A 20682-nucleotide genomic window follows, 5' to 3' on the forward strand; every position below is an offset into this window, starting at 1 on the left:
ATATTAAAAAAAAAATTGTTTTGAATTTATTTTACCCTAGACACTTCATCTTTTTACCGAATGCTTGTTTTTGCAAATGCTTAAGCAATGATTATTTTACTGGTATGATTATTGGATTTTTATATATATACGAAGCAATGGCTAGGTTGTAGGAATACAACTTCACAAGTGTTTTGCATTGTACCATTTAGGCTAGTCAACATGGCTAATTATATAGGCCCAAGTGGCCCAGTAAATATATGACCTATTCCAATTGCCCCATCATTAACACCCTATCATCGTTTTGTGATGATGTTGTTTAGTACAAACAACTCTTGGTTTTGTGGAACAGTTTGTGGAGCAGTTGCTGGGTATAAACCAACGCATGCGTACATATTACATAACAAAAAATAATGAACCCATAAGGCCATATGTACATAATCTAAAAGAATGAAAGAAACAGAATAATAAAAGAGAATGAAGAGGTGCACAACGACAATATTTTGGTTAAAAACTCCTGAAAAACCGGATTAAACTGGTTACACAATTTGTGGGAAAACCGGTTTTAATTTTTTACATTGAAAACCCAACCAATTTTAAAAGGTTACAGGTCATGATTGGTTGGTGCAGCTATAAAACCGGTATTAACCGGTTGGGACGTATTGGGCGACACCAATGATCGTTTAACAAGTCTTGGATTTATTTGATTTTGGTCCTGGTGACTGGTGAGCATGCTTATTTGGAGCTGACTTGGAGTGGGCATCAAAATTCTTGCATATATCAATTAAATCATTTTTTTTTCTTGGATTGAATATATATATATTTCTTGGATTGAATATATATATATATATATATATATATATATATATATATATATATATATATATATATATCCAGTAAGAAATTGTTTTTGGTAGGAAGGTAAGAAGTTTTTATTCTACATATTTTTTTTACGAACAAAACAAATAAATCACTAGATTAATTAAAAATAACATGATTCATAAAAAAATTATCAAAAAAACATCTTGATGATTCATTTATACAATAATTTTGTTGTTATTCACTAAAATTGTGATAAAAGTGAAAACTTTCTTTATTTACTTAAAACTTAATCATGAATATGTTTTTTTAGAATTTTTTTTTTATGAATCATTTAACTTTTGAATCATCTAATGATTCATTTTGTTTGCTCGTTAAAAATATATAGAAAAAAATTTCTTACTTTCCTACCAAAATTTTCCTTCTTATTTGATCTCTCTCTCTCTCTCTCTCTCTCTATATATATATATATATATATATATATATATATATATATATATATATATTATTTTTAGTTTGAATTGCCATCTCAAGTGGGGCCGTAATTGTTGGGCCTAAGCTGATGGACTACTTCTGTTCAATTTCTTCAGTCACACAGCTTTATCATTGTTTGGGAAATCTATGACGTTTTAACCCAAACCATCGTCAAACAGATATATATTTCATCTTCTATTTTTCCTAACAAAGTTCTATACATGACAAAATGACTCTTAAAATGGTCTTGTATATGCTTTAGTTTCAACCCAGAAATTGTTTGAATAACATATACCGAGTAGTCAAGAAATCGACTTGTAATGTGCTTGGAGTACATGCTTAGCATTGTTGGGATAAAGTAACCATAGCTATATAGATGCTAAATTAATAATCAGAAGTTTAATTTGTTGAGAGATATTATAAGAATTTTAGAGTTTCAGTTGGATATTTATTTTTCTGGCAATAATCGAATCCAAACAAATAATAGGTTTTTTACTCAGCAGATGCTTAGCCCTTAAACTAGGAATGGTTCAGTTTATATATTTGAAAAAAAAAAATCCTTCTTTTAGAGTTGATTAGTAAGTTTGACAAAGTGTCAGTTTCATAAACTTATTTTCCCGCATTTACGTGGAAGTGAAAACCAATATTTGATTTGTGGACTTAAAATGTCAGTTTCATAAGTAACACTAGTATGAGCCTCATGTATTACATGAGTGTATTTAAAACAATTAAATATGTATAAACATTTGAGAAATTTAAATTTATAAGAAAATGAGAAAAATATTGAATTACTTAAATTAAAGTGTTTTTTTCTTTTTTAAATTTAAACAAATCATTTAGATAAAATAATCAAAACTAATTAATAAGATTTTATTTTAAAATTTTGAAATTATAAGGAAAGTCCATTAATAAAATTGATATGCATTTATTATTAAATTTAAATATCATATGGAATTTAATAAAATAGGAAAACCATAAAATTACATATGGAATAAAAATTAATTCAAAATAACCACAAAATGATATGTGGCAAAATGAATGGGAGTGTGACAAGTGGCAAAAAAAAACTTCATTTATCAGAAAAGATATGAGTACGAGTTTATATGAATAGCATGTCCTTTTTGTTTTATTATGAATTATTAGTTATTAATACTATTATTTGTTGAATTCATGAATTGTAAGAGATATTTGGTATTGAAAGATTTGGTTGGATTATATTTGTGGCTTTTATAAATGTATTTACTATTCACAATCACGTATGTATATATATATATATATATATATATATATATATATATATATATATATATATATATATATATATATATAGAGAGAGAGAGAGAGAGAGAGAGAGAGAAAAAAAAAATTAGGTTCAAATGATTCTAGCAACTATTGTGTGTATTAATGCACCAATACGAATTTTGGAAAAAATAAATAATTAAATAAATCATTTAAAGGTATTATAGTAATCTTTAAATAGTTAATTATGTTAGATAATTGATATTCCTTATATCACGCAAAAAGCAAATATAAATTTAAAACATTAGCCCTAAATCGAACTCCCCATCGTTTCTATCCACCGCTTCTTCTACAATCGATCTCCAACTCATGGTATTGATTTATTGACTTTTAACCTAGTTTCTTCACGTCTATATCTACGCCCGTTTTTCTTCAAATACCACAACCACCGATCAATGCGCCATATCTCATCAACATCATCTTATCAATCCAACCCTAATCGCCATCTACCTTGTGTGGATTGATGAACGAAGGCAACGAGTGGGAAAATACAAAGGCTTCGCAGGCGACCAAGATGAAGTCCTGGATGTTGATTTCATAGATTCCGGTAGTTTTACCTCTGAATCCTTCGGCAAATGCTTAGCGCAAAACCCATCAAATTACAAATAGATTTATTGTTTTACAAGAAAGAAAGTAGCAATTAATGCCCTTTTCGCTATTACAAGTGTTGCGGCATCGTATGTTGGACCATATCTCATCAGTGATTTCATGAATTGATTTTTGTGGCAATCGGCAACAGAGGAACATCAACAAAGGTGAATTAATTATTTATTTTATTCCTAAATGTAAATGCATCATTTTTTCTGTTTTGAAAATCTTGAAATGTAATTTAATATTAATTGTTGTTTCCCTCAAACATGTAGATAATCGTTTCCTAATTTAATTCACAAGTCATTGTTTCATGAAAAGTAATTGGTTATTTAGTTCGCTATTTCATGAAAAGTAATTGTGATTGTGATGTGGAAGTGTATAATATTAATTATTTTTTATTGATTTTGGTGTTTTGGTTCAAATTGACCAAAAGGATTAAATTACCCTTATTTTATCAGCTGATTTCATAGATTCCGATAGTTTTAGTAAAACTATTTTACTGGAATAAGAAAATAGCGGTGTGTATCATGTTAGAATGAAAAGGGTTAAGTTGGGGATTCTTTTTCATATCAAAATGCAAACACATGTTCATTCTATAAGAATATAAATATTACATAAAACATGTGTTGCTAGTAATTCTGTCTAGGGATGAACAAATGGACCGGGGAACCGGCTGGAACCGGTACCGGAACCGGAACCGGCACCGGAACCGGAACCCGATGGAACCGGTCGGGCCGGGACCGGGACGTTATTTTTGTAGATTTTTGGAACCGGGAACCGGTAGGAACCGGCAAAAACCGGAACCGTATGATGCTATTTTTCAAGGACTGGTTCCAACATTTGAAGACACGACAAGAACCGGTAGGAACCGGGAACCGGTAGAACCGGACCGATAGAACCGCCGGGCCGGTTCGGTTCTTGATTTTGGCCGAAGCCGGTTCCCGGTTCCGGTCCGGTTCGGGCCGGTTCTGGCCGGTTCGGTCCTTTTGCTCATCCCTAATTCTGTCAGAATACATTTATACATGTTGTAGAATGTTTATGCATATAAAAGAAAAGACTATGATTTAAGTGCATTATGTAATGTATTCTCTTAGAATTTATTTATATAAATGCATTCTGTTATAATTTATAGTTTTATTCTCTTAGAATGCGTTTGAAATTTTAATACATTTTATTAGAATTTATAGTTTTATTCTTTTAGAATGCATTGAATTTTTTAGTTTTTTAAACTTGATTATGTTTTCTTTGTGGATTTAGGTTTTGAAAAGGCTAACACTGATGTGAAGAAGGAAGAAAACATAGAGAACTAAAGTGTATTATACCAGAATGTGTTATGTTACAATGTATAAAGTGTTGCTTAAAAACAATATGTTCTAAGAATAGATTAGTGTTTTTGTCAGATTTTGATGTTTTTTTTTTCTTTTTTCTTTCAGAATATTGTTATTATTCAATAAATCACAATCATAAAATGTAATTATTTGGTATATTATTAGTTCAATAATTGATTTTGTGTAGTCTTTTCAGAATGTATTTTACTAGTTTATGGTTGACATTCTGTCATTCTGATAGAATAAAATCGAAAAATATATTTACTGGTTTATGGTTAACATTTTATCATTCTGACAGAATAAAATCGGATTTTTAATTTTGAATTAATTTAAAATATTCAGATTTTTAAAAATAAAGGAATTAATTATCCCTAAAATTTCGAAAATTTCCTTTTTTAATATAGTGTAATTGACTAAAATGCCCTTATGCTGAAATTTGTATGATTATATGGTACATGTTACCCTATTCTACTATTATAGACTCTCAAATCATGACATTTGATATATTCCATCCAATGATCCAGATCTGTGCATTCCGTCACACAATAGTTACTAGAAACAAAATAACATAACCCTATATATATCTTAAGAAATTTAAGAGGTACAGTACCTACTGCCTCATATACAACTTACTGCCTCATATACAACTTATTATGCAGTACAAAAACGCTAAATTAGTCGTCTTCACCGAGAAACCCTAAGTCATGTTACGCCGTCTTCCACGGTGGTGGCGCGACAATCCTCCTCTCAAACCATCCCTCCGATCATCACAATTGCAAATACAAACTTCTCCACGCCATACACACCAACATATCAAGTTTTGACCTTTTGTACAACTGCATATTTCAGGAAGAAGACAACCGGGATAAGAGGCATCACCATTACCGGAGACCTTTTCAAAATCATATCCATTGTCATCAGATCGAACGTCACTACGCACGATAAGCAAATCCTTCTGTTACATAAAACTCTAGGGCTTGATCAGACCGCCATGGAACCTTCTAGAATGACGTTGTACAGGCTCAGCAACACCTCAGTCGTTATCGATATTTACCCGGTAAGTTTTTTCCAATCTTTTTTCTATTTGACCTAATTCTCACATCATGTCGACCAATCTTTTCTGATTCATCTTACATCCACTTACCACAAGAAGATGAAAAATGAGAATGTGTGTTCTGAAAACCCTTCATTTTCTTTTGATGATGGTCTTTTATGTGATGAGCAAGAAAACGATTTGGATATTGGATGTAGGTTTGGGTTTGGTTTATTTGAAGAAGAAATTCAATTCGTGAAACAAAAAGCTCATCTTTTTACCCATTTTGAACATGATCTGTTGTGGGAAGAAGACAAGCTTGCTTCCCTTTTGTCTAAAGAGAAAAATATTGTTTCAGAAGAAAGGGGATTTGTTCAGTGATAGGGTTTTAATAGGTTTAAGGAAAGAATCATTCGATTGGATGATTAGGCTTAGTACGCATTACGAATTTGTTGATATGACAACCATTTTGGCTGTTAGTTACTTCGATAGATTCCTGTTGAGTGACTCTTTCTAGAAAGATAAGCAATGGATGAATCAGTTAGCTGCAATCTTTTGTCTTTCTTTAGCTTCTAAAGTTGAAGAAATCCATACCCCTATTCTCTTGGACCTGCAAGTACGTATCCATATCCATCACATCTAATATATACGAATGCTCTCCAACTGTTTGGGAAAACGCCAATGTCATTATTTTGTTATTAACACATCTCTTTCTTTTGTGGGTTGTTTTCGTTTAGGTCAAAGGACCAAAATACGTATTCGAATCCAAGACTATAATGAAAATGGAGCTTTTAGTGTTTCGTCTCTTCAATGGAAGATAAATCCAGTAACCCCACTTGCAATATTCGATTACACAATGAGGAGGCTTGGTTTAATCACTCATCGTTATCATTCAGAGTTCATGAACAGATGCAAAAGAAATGCTATTGCTGTCGCCAATGGTAACGTTCTAAAAACCCTTCATAAACTTAATCATATTGTCATGAGTCAATGAATTGTTTTGATTTTCATTTAATTCAAATCAAGTATGTGATATGAACATGAAATGCAAATTCAAGGTCTCTGGTTTATCTTCCATCTATAATGGTTGCTGCTATAATGTTTCTTGTGTTTAAAGTGATTGATCCTGATAACTCACTAGATTATCAAGAACGAGTCAAAGGTTTCATGAAATTAATGAGGTTTGTTCTTTTCATTATTATATTCCATTTTTTTATTTGAAAGGCAGATGTTAGTTTGACTAATTGGAAACAAGTTCCTTGATAACAAGGTTAATTGTATGACCAATTGTTTAGATTATTATGTATTAGCATTGCCATTTCTATCCTTCACTACAGGGGTAAGAAGGTCATTTATGTGAGTAAATTTTTTCAGGGTGAGGGAAATCAAAAACATGTTGGCAGGATTGTGGAGTTTTCAAAACATCTGATGGTAAAAATTACTTTAGAGTGCAATGGTTTTTCAGAGCTGAAGATACGATTAGTTTCTGCAACCTTTTCTATTTGTATATTTATTAGAATTTGATATTCAACTCTTTTTTCTTTTCCTTTTTCCTTCCAACTTATTATCACTCATGTTATGAAAAAAGTTGCTGCTATTCTAGATAAGAAGTGTTTATTCGCCTCAACTTTAATGAATGATAACTTATTAGACGGTACACTTTCTAAAGTCAAAATAATAGAAAAAGCTCATAGGGTATGTTCTTTTTTTTACATTTATCTTTCATATATTGTTATCTCGAAAGATTTATAGTTTTCCAACATAAAATTCTTATTTCTTTTCAGCTAACCTCTATTCATCCATCTGACTATTATTGTGACATGGAGTATTCTGTAAAATATTCAACATTCTGCTCCTTTTACAGATACTTTCATCATATAATAATGGTGCCAAAATCGTGAAGGTTAGGTGCTTTAACATTCATGTTTCTTTCTATTACATTATTATGTTACCTGAAGTAGTGGGATGTTTCACTTTTTAGGTGCTCCGAGGAAGTTCATTTGTCATTCTACGATGAAGTTGTCAATGGTTTGAGAGGTATATATATCATTATATTGATTATCGATAAACTTTCTTAGTTTAGTTGATGTTTTATCTTATTAGGGATCTTATGTTTTTTAGATTTTGTCATTTTGTGTTTGTCAAAATCCAACCAAATGAGTGCCTTTTGAATATAAATAAATTGTTGTGAGCTGTGTTAAAGGGTAAAAAATTATATGATTCATTTTGTTATAAGATGTTCCAGAAGATCCATTGGAGGTTGTGGCTGACATTAAAGAATTCAACTACGCTTAAATTTTCGGAAGATTGTGAGTTTGTAAGTTGCCATTGCATCTATGGGCATATGTATTTGTGCAATCATTGTTATTGCCAACTCGTTAAATATTTTATGTCTTTTTTTCAGGGAAGAAGGTTGGAAGGACATCAAATGACATGGTCTTGATGTTGGTTCGCAGGTAATCCCCCTCTCCCCACCTCAGGTTACCTTTTTGGCCATTTTTCATGTTAAATTATAGTAATTTCATAACAAGAAAAACATCTACCTAATTATAGATTTAGGATGTTTGATTATAGGATTGGAAATTACATAAATGCCCTTCTCATCTTCCTAAAAATCTCTATTATCGTTGACTAGAAGTTAATGACGAATTGAAAGTTTGGTGTTGTTTGCTTGTAAGTCATTAACCAATCATGGAGTCCATCGTCTCCCATCATGATTTTAAAAATTACGTTAAGCGTATTTTTCATAAATTCTGGACTGCCACATTAAAAAAACCAAATGAACAGACCAATATCTACTGATTGAAATGTGTTTCAGGCTTTCCATCTTTTCTGGTCTAGGAAAGAAATATCAATCTAATTTTGAGTCTAAGCTAGAAATAACAATGCAATTTTTAGAATAAATCAAGAGATAACAATGTTCCTTTATATTTTACTCTTGATAGGGTCTATAATTGGTACCCGAGATTAAAATTTCAAAGTCATAGGTGTTGATGTTATGTTCATCTTCACACCAACACCAACATCAACTCTTCTTCATTAGTAATTTCATCGCAAGGTTGAAAAACGGGGATGTCATTGATCCAGGTCAGGTCTAATGTCATGAGTCTGTGTCAATTTATTTCTTCTGAATCGAGGTCTGAATATGATGCATAATGTCTTAATTTAGGTTTTAAAAAATATCATGTTTGGTCAGATTCTTAATGAGATAATATCTAAATGTAAAAAAAAAAGGTTTTTTTTTTTTTGTTATTTTATTATCTAATGGGAGGTCGAATGCAATTTTTTTTGAACCCTACAATTTAAACTATCAATGATTGTGGTTCAAAATTTTGTTAGCTAGCTCAAGTGTGTTATTTTAGTTGGTACCACAACATGGAAAAACATTGGTTAAATTTAATGATGGATGACTGATTATATAATATGTTTTTGATCTAGATATGATAATGTATTTTTCTGCTGTCAGTTCGCTAGATAAAGTAAAAAAAAAAAGGAATTTAGGGACCTAATATCATGTATTCATCCACTTTAAGTCTGCAAACCAAATGGCATGATTTGTCCAACAGTTTTTTTTCTCTTCTCTAAATGGCAATCACTTAATATGATCAGAAAAACATGGAAGGGCAAAATAGGCATTTTTACTTTCCAGAAAATCCTATATTTTCTAATTTAAAAGCCGTCTTCTACCAAGACTGGACAGAGTTATGTTGTAAAAAGTAATTTTTCACTTAACACTATCATTATCAAAATATGGTATTGATTTTAAAGAAAGTGGAACACTAATCACTTAAACCATGAATAACATCATAGATTAAGATCCAACTGAAGCAACACTAATCACTACAAGTTTATATGACTATTTAACCGAACCAACACCAGGGGTAAAGATGTCATTTTCAAGAAAATGCAATCGGCTATATTTATATATGCAACATTTCTACGTATAGACAGGATTAAAGCACAAAGGTCCAAACCACGAGTACTTATGTCAAATTCAAAGAAAAAGAAGGTTTTCCAGATTTACCATCCCAGAAGGTTTTCCGGAAAAATATTACAATCCTCCGAAATTAAATAATATGGCATCATTAACTAAGCAAAATATCAAAGAAAGTACAAAGAAATGAGAGTTAATGAGTAGATAAACAAAAGAATGATGATTTCAAAATTTCATTTGCAGATTACTTGATACCAAACTCTGGATGTCAGACAAAATAGCACAAAATAAAAAAACAGAAAAAATGTTAGAAAAGTATCACAAAAGGGGTTCAAAGAGGAAATAATTTAAGGTTTATCTCTTCTAGTCGGAAGTAGCAGTGCCTATAAAGAAGCAGATTTACCTCAAAAGTTTTGGACCTGCAACTAATTAGCACACTTAGATCATCTGTTTTTAGACCTAAACTAAAAGAACATGGCCAAAAATATCAGAGAAACTAAGATAAACATGATCTAGGATTGAAAAAAAAAATCAAAATTCGGTATTTTGCAGATCGATCAGTGTGTGCGTATTTTCTTTTATGTAGTGAGGAGAGAACATTAGTGGCGATAAGGATGGTAAGAGGCTGTGGTGAGTGTTGTGAGGTGTGCGATCCGAAAAATATGGTGGTTGTTGAGTCCTGTAGACTGTAGAGCACCTAAATGAAGAAAAATCCAACATATTAAGGACAAATTGGAAAACAGAAGGGATAGAGATTCAATTAACCTTATTTTGTCCCTAATTCAAAATGTGTCCCTAATTCACCTTGTAGAGCACTTACATGAAGATCATCTGAAAGATCAGATCCAGGGTGGAAATATAAAAACAAACTGAGATAATTTCCCAACTTTGTAGCTTGAATCTAGAAAAATACTGAAAAAAACAAAATAATTATTGTTAATTTACCACAACAAAGTAAAAGCCTTTTCTTAAGTGGAATTGTGAAAAGATATTTACAATGAAGTAGAGGAATCAGAGTCGTTAATTTAGCGCTGCCAAGCCCTAATTATCCACAATAAGTAAATGAACATCACGAACAAATTAACCAATTTTAACGCAACACAGAAAGAAGCAGATATAAGAATGATTAATTCAATTTTATAAATATATAATCAAGATGGGAGTTCGAATTATTTAAGCTTCATACCAAGGTTGGAACTTGAAGGGACGTAAGAAAAAAGGAATCGCGTGAAACTGAGTTTGAAACTATCAGACAACTTCTCCTTTTTGATTTTTTTTTATGTGAGGTTTATGATTTGGTAAAAAAATGGAGGTCAATCAATGAAAAAATAAAAAATAAGGAGAAAGGGCTGCATTCGAGGATGATGTGAACTCCCTAACACACCACGAGTTACAAAATAAACCAAAAATCGGACTTACCAAAGATATCGGCTAAAAAACCAGACTCGATCATGCTTCTATTTCAAAATAAACCAAAACATAAGGAAAAAATGAGCATATATTGAGATAGGGGGGAGATATACAAAAGTTTAAAGCCGTACCATTTGATGTACTACATATAATAGTTCCAACTTAGATCTAGGGGTTTCATTAGCAAATCCAACTCAAGATAAGTAAGGTTACAAATCAATGACTTGTGTGGTGGTGTCAGATGGTTGTCATGAGGGTGATGGATGATCATGTGAAGTCGATGGTGGAGAATACGAACCCGTGAATAGATCTAGAAAGACTAATTTATAGATAAAGATGGAAATCAATTCGTATTTACTAATAAGACCATAAGTCGATTTAGGGAAGGAAAGCCCATACTTGTGAATAGAAGGCAGTAAGCAACAAAAATGGTCTGACATCTTCCACCTTCTTCAAATTACTTGCAAATCAACAACATTAAATCAAATAAATTAGGAAATTCAAACCGAAAATCAAAAGAAAATAGAAGTGAATCGAGTATTCAATGATTAGAAAAGAGGGGACAGAGAATGTATTTTACCTAAAACAATTCGATTAAAACTCCAATGAAGCGAACAACAAATCTAAATCGCAATATGCCGCCAAGAAGACTTGAAATCGGCAAGATGAGAGATATAGGAGAAGGCAACCCAGAAACGGAGAGATATATTGCCAAGATATTGGGATTTTAGCATAGACTTAATCAATAGGGTTAAAAGCCTCCGAATAAAGGTATCAATGCATTAAAAATTTGTATTTATTGTTTCATGTTTTGTACGGTCTACCAATATTTTAGGATTCAAAAGGTGGGATAGATTTTAATATTATTTTATTGATTGTTATTTGTACTTTTAGCTTAATGAGTTGGACGTTTTAAAAAAATATTAGTATTATATTCAATCAATTTTTAGAAATAGTAGGATTTCTTTTATAAAGTAGTATATATGGGCTAGGTTATAATGTGGATTGTAAATATTGTGTGGATGTAGAGATTAATATGGACCAGGAGTTTAAAATACATATTCGAATAGAATACATATTCTGATTGAATACAAATTCTGATAGAATATATATTCTGATTGAATGGACATTTTTAAGAATAACAAAATTTTGAACCATGAGTTGAAGAATAACAACATTCTTAAAGAATAATCATCTATTGTTAATATTATTGAGAATCTAAGGTCAAAAAATAAACAAAAAACAATCTTTACTGTCAAAAATACAATATCAATTTTTGAATTTTTCCCCCTTCTATAAGAATACAAGCTTTATAGTAAGTCATTCTTGAAAAAGTCTTCATTCTATAAGACTACCATGTCATTCATGAAAGTACCTTCATTCTCATTCTTCCTAGAAGGGAATTTATTCCTTTAACTTTAGATCTTCAACTAACGAGTCAATAAAGACCTGTATTAAAAAATAAAAATAAGCATGGGGATAAGATTATACATATAAAGATAAGATTCTTCTAAGAATGATTCTTGAAATTCATGTAAAAAGTATTATAAATGAGAATGAAGTTATATTTTTGCCATAATACAAATAGAAAATAGTGACTACGAACTCAATTCCATTCTTAACTTCTTATCCTTGCAAATAACCATTTACAAAGCTAGCATTCACAACAAGAAATGAGCACCCAAATCAATACTTTCACAACATAAGTTACCAAACCATGAAAAAGTTAAAAGATTTAAAATCAATCGATTAATTACAGATCTTAACATCAATTCAATTTACCCAATCTCAGACACATAAATATCAATTATGTCAATCTTTTAGCACAACATATGTAAGTAATAGAACCAATATTGATTATCAGGAAATTTAAGGTGTCCATACTAAATTCAACAGATATACACACTAGTTAAATAAAAGCATGTCCCTAACGTAAGAAACCCTAAAACACAAACCTTCTTAGGAAGCAAAAGGTTGTGAATGTTAGGCATAAAAACGCCATTAGCAATGGTGACGTCACCGAGAAGCTTGCTCAATTCTTCGTCGTTCCTAACAGCTAATTGGATGTGCCTTGGGGCGATTCTAGTTTTCTTGTTGCCCCTTGCTGCATTTCCAGCTAACTCGGGAACCTGTAATCAATCAATTTCACGATTTGAATGTTTTCGACGGAAATCTGAGAAACCCTAAAAATTGTAATACGATTAAATTAGAAAAAAAAAAAACGGATCAAGGAGATCACCTTAGCTGCTAGGTACTCAAGAACGGCAACGACATACATAGGAGCTCCGGCACCGACACGCTCGACGTACTTTCCAGCTTTGAGGAAACGAGCGATACGAGCCCTGGAGGGTTGGTTCCCGATTCTGATTTCGATTTTAAATTCGTTCCCTACAACAACGATCTTGTCATCTTCGAATGGATGCGTTAGGATTGATCGCCGGTAAGAGATTGAGATGGGTAGAAGTGTAGAAGCGGGAGGGATATGATTTTGTCGATATCAATGGAAGATGTAGATTTTAAATAAAGTAATTAACTAAATTAAAGGGTGGAAGATTTAATTATTAATTTATTAAAACTAAATAATACTTGGCCTATACTAATCCCTAAATCCACACAATATTTGTTCTTCCACATTTGAACATACCTCATATATATATATATATATATATATATATATATATATATATATATATATATATATATATATATATATATATATATATATATATATATATATATATATATATATATATATATATATATATATATATAACAAAATCAGTTCATGTATGAATCGTATAAAATGGTAAGTTGGGCAAGATCCGATCAACCTACCAGTGTCATCTTGTTCGTGGCCAAATAAATAATTGGAAAGGAAACAAATATTCATGTTCGTTATATATAAAAACTTTATTGGTGTTTGTTTATTAAGATATAAGATAAGATAAGATAGTTAATGAACATAATCGAAGAGATGTGCAAACATGTACATAAACTAATTTTCCATTGAAAGAAAATTATTAATCAGAAAATGTGTCCTACGTGACTCATTGGTGACGTTTCTGAGTTGTAATGTCTTGAACCCATCACGTGTTCGCATTAGTCCACCTAAGATGTTCTTTTACCTTATTCTGGTTTTGTGGCTGAGAAAAGACACCGTGTTATATTTCTTTGTTTTTTACAAAAACGAAAAATAAAAATCGTATTTATTAGTTTTTGACTGACACGTATTCAATAATTAAAAATAATAACCGTGAAAAACTTCAAATTTTATAATGTCTGCTTGACTTTCTTGCAAACCATATAGAATGCTATCATTAAAGAAATTAGAGGAGTAACAATCCAATAAAAACTGAGGAAACATCACTGATGTTGATTAAAAGAATTAGGTTGTGGGATTACGAAACAAGATTCCGCTCTTCTTTCAAATCGATTAGACTCAACGGAGTGACTGCGGCTGAGGCCGCAGTCCCATGACACGTAGGCGCAAACACCGCCTTCTAGATGTGGTATGAGTGCGGCTAAGACCGCACTACAGCTGTGGGAAGGAACATTTCTCGGACGTTTTTGATTGACCACACCTTTTTGACCGTTCTAAACGGTTATAATTTGATTTTTTTTTTTTTTTTCATTTTTTTCCTTTTAACCTTTATCTTCTATATAGACCTCTAAACCATTCACATTTTTTTAATCTTTCTACTACATTATCTCTCATATATATATATATATATATATATATATATATATATATATATATATATATATATATATATATATATATATATATATATATATATATATATATATATATATATATATCGTCGTCTGATTCTTCTGAAGAATTTGATGTTATATTCGATGTTTTTGTCGATGATGCTAAATTTGCGGAATAAACATATGAAGCGGCGTGTAGTAGCGCATTTGATGGTGCTGAATGGAGAACCCGAAGATTTATTTGTAGAAATCGTGAATATGCAAACTAATGTTTGATACAAGACTACTTTCAAAACGATGCCACTTTTCAACGATACTACTTTAGAATGCGCTTCAGAATGTTCAAACATTTGTACGAACGTATAGTCGGAGATCTAACAAGGGAGTGTGATTTTTTCGAGCAACGACCCAATGCTAGAGGTACATCCAACTTCACCCCTTTACAAAAATGCAAAGCCGCACTTCGTCAATTAGTATATAACATCCCTCCTGATACGTTGGACGAGAATTTTAGAACGTCAGCTAGGATTGCACGAGAGTCTACACGATTTTTGCAAAACTATTATTTAGTTTCATGACTCATAATATTTACGTAAGCCTACATGCAATAACATCATTAAATTGCAATCTCATCATACTAGCGTACATGGATTTCTTGGAATGTTAGGAAGTTTAAATTGTATATATTGGGCATACGAAAATTGTACTACCTCACACCATGGTCAATTTACCTGAGGTGATCATGGGCATCAAACGGTCATACTTGAAGTGGTGGCATCACTGCCATCACGGGATCAGTGGATTTGACATGTTTTTTTTTTTTTGTTCTCCTGGATCCCTTAACGATATTAATGTTCTTTATCGTTCACCTATATTTAACAACATATACGACAAATCTGCACCGAATTCTTCTTTCCAATTGTTTGGAACATCATATAAATATGGCTATTATCTAGTTGATGGTATCTATCCTGAGTATGCAATTTTTGTTAAATCATTTATGTGTCCGAATGATACTCGTTGGAAAAAATTCAAGAAAGCTCAAGAAAGAGCTAGGAAGGATGTCGAGCGGGCTTTTGGAGCTCTTAAGAAACGTTGGTTTATATTGAAAAAAACCAACAATTTTTTTTTCTGCGAGGAAAAAATATATGAAGTCATGTATGCATGCATAATACTGTATAATATGATTATCAAAAACAAAGGAAGATCGATATGTGAGTATGATGAGGAGGAAACGATTCTCGCGACACAAAAAATAGAAATTGAGGGCGACGGGTATAATGAAAAGAGAGCAGAGGTTCATTGCAATGAAACATTTCACAATCTTCGTATGGACTTGGTGGAACACATTTATGTGATTCAACACATTATTTAGATCCCGATAATAACCCGGAAGACGAGTTCTCGGAGAACGACTTCATGTAGTGTGTTTTATTTTTAATCGTTTGATGTATGTTTTTTTAAGTTTGTAAGTTTACAATTTCTAGTGTTTTTTTTCCGAAGTATTTAGGATTTTTTTAAGCAATGGAATGTAATTTTATTTTTATTTTTAAATAATGAAATGAATGTTTTTAATAAAAATATAGTTTTAATTTAATTAAAATGAAAAAAAATTCAAGTGTGACATCACTCCTTAGGTGTGACATAAAACCACACTTTTCTAGTAAATAACGATTTGTCTTCTACGTGATAGTAAATGGAGTGCAACTTTTGTGACACCAATCCCTCTAACCTTAGGCCACAGATATACAATAAATAATACTCTATAAATAAATAAAATCGGTTGTAAGTAGCCTATCTTTTACAAGGCAATATACAAGTTAACGGTTAAGTTATTTTTAAAATCAATGTTTACGTGATAATTTAAGAATCAATTTTCAGCCAATTTTTTTATTCAAATAAACACCACAAGCACCTAGATCTCTCTTCTCGTCCAATTGCCATTTGAAAAATTAAAAAAAAAAAAAAAAAGAACACAGATAAATATTCGAAAAAACAAATGGACATATATACTTATTAGATTAAAACTCGTGGAAACCACAAAAAAAACATTATTGATAATATCAAATGGTAATGAAAATTTAACGATTTATTAAATTACAAAGATATAAGTTTTGTTTATATGTTTATAATGATTAGTTAAAATTAATATATACATTATTTTGAATAATTATATACGTTCTGTGTGTGTGGATATTTATGTAGCGACGAATGGTTTCATCACGACTAATAACTTATTTTTGCAAATAGTTTTCGGACGATTACGGTTTTGTTGATGATTTGGTGAATCTTTAATCTTTAATATGTAATAATGTTGTGGTGGCAGCGCAATGCAGTGACGGTAAATGTTTAACATAATTATAACATACGTAATAGAGGTTTTCAAAATATCTGAAATTGAAAAACCTACAACCCCAACCAATTTGGTCGTTAACAAGCTGTTTTTTTTCTTTTTTATTCTTTTTTAATTAGTAAACTGAACCACAAGAATATTCAATGTGTATTTTTATTTTTTATTTTTTGTTAATCAATTTGAAAAAATAAAAAAATAAAAATAATAAAAAAACATTTAGAAAAAAAATTAACAAATTAATGAATGAAAGAACAATAGTATGGAAATCAAAAAAGGAAACTTCATTAAATGAGTTTTTGCAAAAATGGACAAATCTACCAAATCAATATAGTTTGGTCTATTCTTCAAAACATTTTTCATGAAATATATATATATATATATATATATATATATATATATATATATATATATATATATATATATATATATATATATATATACTACCTTATAAAAGAAATCTTATTATTTCTATAAATAGAATCAATATAATAATAATATTTTTTAAGACGTTCAAGTCTTTAAGCTTAAAGTACAACCAACTATTAGTATAATAATATTATAATATATATCTTACAAATGATAATGCTAGGGATACAAGTATTAAAAACACATTTAAATTAGTATTTCATTATTTTTAGGGATTGAATTAGTATTTTCATCAATTTTGACCAAACTTGTACTCCTAAATATCTCTTCTCTGGTATATGATGCATTCGAATTTGAAACACTTCTTTTCGACAAATCGTTTGAAATTTAAAAGCTCATTCAAATTGGAGTTCCTTAATTTTTTGCATAAAATATAGTTGACTGGAAACTAATTCAAATCTTTATCTCCTTTGCCTCCATGAAATCCACCACCACAATCTTTTTTGGTTTTTCCATTGGACTTTTTATTTTTGTGAAACCAATCGATAATGATGCAAATGTTCTTAGAAATATAACATGTCTCCGAATGGAACTAATTGCTTGAAAGAAACTATTCGCCGCCGCCGCTTTGCACGGACAAACGGCTAGTATATATATATATATATATATATATATATATATATATATATATATATATATATATATATATATGAAAAAGTGAATATTTGGTTGTTATGTACCTAAGCTTAAATATATAATCTTTTAAAAAACGTAGTTTTAAACAAAACAAATCAAATTTTATTTTCTCTTAGTTTTGTTTTAATAGAATACCAATGAACTGAGTTCAATTATAGAATGAAAAAGATCAATTATATATATCTTTATTGCAAATAATTATTGAAGTTTATAGATAAGATAAAAAACCAATATTTTTTAACGAATATAAATCAAGCGTTTTATCTTTGAATTGAAAAACTATATTCAATGATTTTGTGAAAAGCTTGATTGAGTTATGACATGTTCTTCTTTTATTTTTTATTATATTAGTTTTCATTTAGAATTTAGTAGGGTTAATTAAATGATCACAACTTTTAATGTTTTAAGTTCTTAAAAACAATGAAAAAAAAAGAACATAAATTTGATCAATTTAGAAAGTCACATCATTAAGGAAGAATAGTAAAAGAGATACATGATTAGTTTTGATATAAATGGATCAAAACTACATTGTTTGGAGGGTTCTATATATAAGTTTAGGTACATGACAACTACATATTCCCTAAGCCTATATATATATATATATATATATATATATATATATATATATATATATATATATATATATATATATATATATATATATATATATATATATATATATATATATATATATATATACTAGCCGTCTACCCGCGCAAAGCGGCGGGGCACGTGAGTTCTTTCGGTGATATGTTTCCATTACAAAATTGTTATGTTAAAAAAAAGTACATGTTGAAGACAATATAATCAAACTATGGTGTTATTTGTTACATCATGCATCAAATAACCAATAAAAAGCAACCAGTCAAGACGACACAAAATATTAATCGTGCAATACTTCTTTATATACCACATTTGCTGTATAAACCCCATCACCTTTTGAATTTTCGTTAGGCTTTACTAATACTTTTGTATTGCAACGTGAAACCCCTCTGGACAATGCAACATAAAGTTGTCCATGCGAGAATACTGGTTCTGGAAGATAGATACCTACATATGGAATTGTTTGTCCTTGAGCTTTATTGATTGTCATTGCAAAGCACAATCGAATAGGAAACTGTTTCCTCATTAGAGGATCGATGGTTGCTACTAATTGCTTGTAACTGGTATTGGTTTCATATCGATGGATGTGGATTCGCATATGAAATCAATTGTGTTCGCATCTATGAAATCAGTTCGCATATGACAACAATTGAGTTCGCATTTGGTTTTGTGGGTCAAAACAGTTCGCATAAGAAGTTCACGATTTGTTTGAGGTTAATTGATTTTGATTTCGCAAGCTTGGAGTCGGAGATCTGGATTGTGTTCGCATCTATAGAATGCGAGGAGAATTTAATGGTGATATTCAGTTCGCATTTGGTGACACAAGTACGTGGTTGATGATTTTTGGTTGGTTCGCATTTGAAATTAGTGGGTTTCGCATTTGGCTTCGTATCTGGGTTTCTCAAACAACTGAAATGCGAATATGAGACAACTGAAATGCGAATATGAGACAACTGATTAATTTCTCAGTTAATGCGATGAAATGCGAATGAACTCAAAGACGGATGGATGCAAGATGCGAAGAATTTGAATGAAAATGCGAAGTTTTTAATGTATAAATGCGAATTGGGGAAGAAAGCTTAGAGTTTCGCATTTGGCACCTGATCTTTTCAAGAAATAATATAAGTGGTCCAACTTCGCAAAATGGGGTCATTTAATCAGAAAATCGATCATTCTTCAAATATGACATTTAATCAGAAAATCGATCTAAAAATGAGACATTTGGTGTTTATCGATTTTTCAGGGTCGACGGGTTGTATGAAAAGCGAAGGCTGAGTAATTGAAAATTAGAGGATCGATGGTTGCTACTAATTGCTTGTAACTGGTATTGGTTTCATATCGATGGATGTGGATTCGCATATGAAATCAATTGTGTTCGCATATATGAAATCAGTTCACATATGACATCAATTGAGTTCGCATTTGGTTTTGTGGGTCAAAACAGTTCGCATAAGAAGTTCACGATTTGTTTGAGGTTAATTGATTTTGATTTCGCAAGCTTGGAGTCGGAGATCTGGATTGTGTTCGCATCTATAGAATGCGAGGAGAATTTAATGGTGATATTCAGTTCGCATTTGGTGACACAAGTACGTGGTTGATGATTTTTGGTTGGTTCGCATTTGAAATCAGTGGGTTTCGCATTTGGGTTCGTATCTGGGTTTCTCAAACAACTGAAATGCGAATATGAGACAACTGATTAATTTCTCAGTTAATGCGATGAAATGCGAATGAACTCAAAGACGGATGGATGCAAGATGCGAAGAATTTGAATGAAAATGCGAAGTTTTTAATGTATAAATGCGAATGAACTCAAAGACGGAAGAAAGTTTTTAATCTTAAATGAAATCATAGTTTCCTAATAAATTAATTAACAAAATACTTAACCCGAAAACAAAATCGAAAACCAAAATATAACCACATAACGTGAACCCACCAAACCAATTACGAATGTCAAAGAAAGACACATGAGAATTAACAAAAAAAAAAAAAAAAACTTTCATTCACAAATGGTATAATGCATAAATAAAGCTTATTTTTTTCATTTACATAGAAAATATTAAGAACAAAACACTCCCATGTTCTT

General features: G+C 30.7%; 1 pseudogene across 1 annotated transcript; it reads left to right on the plus strand.

Annotated features, from left to right (window-relative positions):
* The first annotated feature begins 5117 nt into the window (after positions 1-5117).
* Positions 5118-8766, plus strand: LOC145028483 (cyclin-D3-2-like; annotated as a pseudogene). Its single transcript, XR_013676024.1, has 9 exons — positions 5118-6139; positions 6261-6464; positions 6641-6704; positions 6898-7218; positions 7308-7426; positions 7505-7560; positions 7760-7840; positions 7928-7979; positions 8469-8766. The product of XR_013676024.1 is annotated as a cyclin-D3-2-like (transcript).
* The last annotated feature ends 11916 nt before the right edge of the window (positions 8767-20682 follow it).

The sequence above is a fragment of the Lactuca saligna genome, chromosome 2, assembly GCF_052625555.1.
Source record: "Lactuca saligna cultivar CGN05327 chromosome 2, ASM5262555v1, whole genome shotgun sequence".
Taxonomy (NCBI): Eukaryota; Viridiplantae; Streptophyta; class Magnoliopsida; order Asterales; family Asteraceae; genus Lactuca; species Lactuca saligna.